Below are 5,030 nucleotides of genomic sequence, written 5' to 3' on the forward strand. Positions count from 1 at the left end.
GGAAACTGTTCCAAGCCAAAAAGAGATCCCCACTCCAGATATGTTATAGCGATAGTACTTGTCACTGTGTCTCGCACTAGGGGATGTTAATTTAATGGAAATCTTCAATTTAGGTTAGAAATTGTATTCTTGTTTGGAAACTAGCTCTTGAAATATTGATTCTTGCATGTGTATTCTAATTATAGATTCAGTACCCTTTCAAACATATTTGTATAAAGTTTGATAAACTTTTATGAATTTAAAATGAACATTATGCGACTTACGTAAATATTTAAAATTATAGAATGGTTAAAATATACAATCTTTACCACACAATAATAACCAATGCTTACATATATGTTTTGCATTGTTTTTCTTTTCTTCGTACAATTGCTAAAAATGGAGCCTTAAACATAAAACAAGAGTAGCTTTTGTTAGTGCACGGTTCTAATACTTCATAATTATGATTACAATTGTTGAACATACATAATTCTTGAATGTTCTTGTGTAAAAATGCTAATAAGTTTATAGTAGCTAGTCAAATATGAAACGGCAGACTATGAGAATCTTCTATAGTTTTATCACGAGTGAATGTAAATGTTTTCAATTTGACTATTATTTTGATACGGTAAACGAGGGAGAAAGATTTATTATATATATATATATATATATATATATATATATATATATATATATATATATATATATATATATATATATATACTGGGTGTCTTAAAAGTCCCACCTTCCCCCAAATAACTTCTTGTGAGTAGAAATAAAATTATTTACATTTAGCCATGTTTATATAACCAACTGAGGAGTTTTATGAGGTAAGAAAATTTTAAATAAACTACTTCTGGACTACAAAAATGGGGTAGTTTGGGGGTAAGTACAAAATTTTTAAATTACACATAATTTAAATCTATTATAAAAAGCAGCATTGCAAAAACTAAAGATCTCTAATGTTATTCTATTAAATTAGGTGGTTAAAAAAAGTTTAAATTTTTTTATAAAACCGCACTACTTGTAAGTTATTTAATTATCAGAAAATTTTCAAATCAATAAAATAACATTTGGTACATAACTAATAAAACAATGACGATTTGTTTTTTATTTAAAGATTTGGTAGATTTTTTAAAGTGTTACTTAGATGAGATGCTCGAACTGACTACCATGTACTTATTGACTAAGATAAAGTTTGGATTCAAAACTGGAGTCACATTGTGTAAGATTTCGGGTGTGATGAGGAGGCAAACGTGTTCGATTGTTGTCCTTAGCTATATTAATTATCTATTAATACATCTAGTTTGACCATTCTTTATTGATGGCAACTTAACCGGTGTTAAATACATGGGCATGTTACGAAACGGCATTGCCCCAGCAATAAACGAGTCCGATACAAGATGCTTACGAGCATGTATGCCAACAGGACGGTGCTTCACCACATTACAATGTGCTCCGAACATCCTTAGATCAAACATTTCCGGACAGATGGATACGTCGAAGTGGTGCTATGGTAGTTGACCTTCCACTTCTCTTTTTTTCTTTTGGGGTTTTCTCAAAAGTAAAGTTTAAGACGCAAAGCCTGAAAACCACAATGAATCAGTGACAAGGATCGTAGATGCTCATGTATGTATATAGTATAATAGCATTCCTTAAATTAAAATTGCCCATAAATAAACAAACGCTATGTTGAAACTGTTTGCTCAGAGAAGTGGGCAGGTAACCGGTATATCAGCAAGAGCCGATCAGGGCGATGTTCACTGAGGCGGAATAAGTACGGCAAATCGCAGAGCTGAGGTTGTGATGGCGGTCGGTCCAAAGGGTGGGTAAATCTCCGACTTAAGGGGATCTGCCTGAACTAACCGAGGGTGCTAGTCAGGTAACATTTGTGTTTGTGTGGTGTGGAGCATAGCAGAGTCAAAACTAACAGTTATATATCTCCAATCATAAATTTATTAGAGATGATATGTAAAAGTTGTCAGAACAATTTCAAGGTCAAACGTAACCTTTCCCTACTCTTAACATATATATATATATATATATATATATATATACACATTAAATTGTATAAATGGCAATAGCCTTATTTAATTTAAATAAACATTGAATCACAAAAAGTACATATATGTATATATATATATATATATATATATATATATGTTTTTGTACTTTATAATTATACTTGGCCATTAGCATATGTAATAGACATGTATTCCATAATCTATGTATAAAAGTACTGTCATATACAGATTATCTAGAGATACTTAAATGTGGGATTTAATTAATTATTTATATACATGTTATCCATGGTCTTGACAAGTTGTACACAGTTTTACTTTGATTAATGGGAGAAAATATATTTACGATAGCCTTAAATTCACCAATTCCAATATAAAAGGTAGCCATATATCATTTATGTTTTCCTTCCAATGGAGTATTCGAGTTTTGTATTTAACACAAAAAAGTTTATATCTTCAATTTTCATGTTAGGAGATACCTCTTTTCATCGCATATAAATTTTAACATCATTATAATCTAATATAACACTAATGAAAGTGTTATAGATTAGATTACCATAAAATGAAATAAATATTGTGGATTTTTACAAAATCAAAGTTTACCAATCAAACTAGGTAACTAAGTACTAATATATGTTCTAATATTTAAAATGTATTTAAACAATTATACTTTTACTATACAATGCTACTACACAGCAATGAAAAATTCATATTTGGGCTTGGAGATGTTGCAGTTAGACAAGCAAGGTTGATAAAATATACTTTCTTGCCGGTTGACAAGTAACTGTTAAAAGTTACCTCATGCCATGTCACTGCTACTTTATATTCATGACTTATATATATCCTTGAATCACTGCGTTACACTTCAGCGGCAGGAAACACATTTTATATCCTCTCTGGCAAAAACATTGAGGAACAAAATGATTTTCAAGCATCCATCTTATAGCAGGATAAAAGGGCTAAAGATTAGAATTTGATGTTTAGTTGCAGTAAAGTGTAAGTACAATATATACACATTAAGATCATATCGTAATATATTATTATATTTTGTGTATTTGCACTTAGTTGGAATTACTGTCAGTTTATGAAACGCTGAGCAACTAAAACTTCTATTTTTTCTTCCCTAAGAACTCAGATTTCAAAACCCTTCTTTATGTCAACTAGTGTTTTTGGATTGTTATTTTTCATATTATCAAGTTTAACTCTTTTAGCGTAACTCATCAAGAGAGTCTATATTCATTCAAGATCTCTGTGTGTCTTCATAAGCTCTTTGGCCATTTTTAACTGTGGGTAGTATGGTTTTAGGCTTCCTCTTTATTTCAGTGGAATGTAGATGCCTCCTTAACTAAAATTACTCGATCATAGGAGTCAGCAGTCAGCTGATTTAGCCTAGTTATATCCTCAGTTTCTGATCCCTCTCTACTCCAGGGTCAATCTATATTCTGATTGCTCAGCCTCTATAAGCATTTAATGACCAACTAGGGATCAGATTTAGTACCCATGGAGGTAAACCAAGTACAAAACCTCTAGGTCTTTCGTTATATTTTAATTTTTTGATGTTTGCAAAAATGTTGGGATATATTTGAACAACATCTAGGAAATGTTCAAATAAATCCACTGTGATTACCAAAATTTGCAACGATTTTATTTGTATATGAAAGTGTCTTAGGGGACAAGTCACAGAGATGTGTTTTATATTTGTCATAAATCCACGTAAAACAGGTTACAGGTTCTTGTGCCAGATATACATTGATGGGTATCTCAGAATTTTGGTGTGCTATCTCCATTTTTACCAAGAGCAATGTTAATACACATCAGTTTTCATTGAAGGAAATGTCCCGGAAACCCCTTGCATAAAGTAAAACCCATACAGTGCTGATAAAATGACAATGTGTAAGTTGACATTTTGTTTTTAGTTTCTAATTTAAATAATTTATGTATAATTTTATTACTAGTCATCTCCTAACTCGTCAATGTTTGGTTGATTTTACTTGTATGAGTCAGGATGGCCGAGTGGTCTAAGGCGCTGCGTTCAGGTCGCAGTCCACTTCTGTGGGCGTGGGTTCGAATCCCACTTCTGACAACTCTTTTTACAACCCCTTAAAAGTTTAAATGTTGAAAATATTCACAATATTTAACTATAAATTACAGAGTTATATAACATTTTGTAAATTTTTAATAGAATTGATCTGACAAAAAAGTAAAATGTCACGATGCCAATTAAAATTATTATAAGAGTTTGAGGCAACATTTTTATTTGCTTAAAAGCGTAGGCCAAATTTTATTGAAAGATATATAAAAATAACTGTTCTTTTAAGAAGCAAAGCAAATGACAAACAGTTTACAGCAATACTGTGAATATTCCTATTACTGTACTTGTAATAGCTGACGTAAAACAGTAATGTATCAGTGCTGTATACTGTAAATTCGCATGCAGTTGAAATGAATTAACATGTCAGAAGAGGCATGCTATGTTAATATTAGGTTAAAAAATTACATTTTTTATAGAATTGAATTGGTATTATTAAAAGTATAGGTGGACTTTGCAAGGGACAACGATTCTTTTTAATCAGATAAGGCTTAATTCACATCACAACATCGTGTTCTTTGAAATTCTGGTAAAAACTATCCACGTTAATGAGAGACACTTTAAATCGGATGTGTTTGCAAAAGTAATCGACAATGTACTTTTGCCATAAACTATGCCTAGACGCGAAATCTAATGAACAGCTCTTTTTGAGTTATTTTTAATTCCAAGTCATGGCAACTGAGAGTAAATCACTTGGGGATTTTGGGTTGATAATGTCAGAACTGTTAGTAACAGCGACTGAAATAACACTGATTGCAGAGCAAACTTGAAAAGATTTTAGAGATATTTGAGGCCCTTTAATTTCCAAAAATATTATCAATATAGGATTTTTAATGTCTAAGATGTTCCAATCTCATTAAAGATAGTGTTCTTAGGCAATAAGCCTTTGGTAACATACAATAGATGAGAAAAAACTGCCCAGTAATTCGTTACCGGTTGCA

General features: G+C 31.3%; 1 non-coding gene across 1 annotated transcript; it reads left to right on the forward strand.

The window, feature by feature from the left end:
* Positions 1 to 3,999: 3,999 nt before the first annotated feature.
* On the forward strand, positions 4,000 to 4,083 carry Trnal-cag. Its single transcript has one exon. It is a non-coding gene; the product is annotated as a tRNA-Leu (tRNA).
* Positions 4,084 to 5,030: the final 947 nt, after the last annotated feature.

Source organism: Homalodisca vitripennis, chromosome 4, assembly GCF_021130785.1.
Source record: "Homalodisca vitripennis isolate AUS2020 chromosome 4, UT_GWSS_2.1, whole genome shotgun sequence".
Taxonomy (NCBI): domain Eukaryota; kingdom Metazoa; phylum Arthropoda; class Insecta; order Hemiptera; family Cicadellidae; genus Homalodisca; species Homalodisca vitripennis.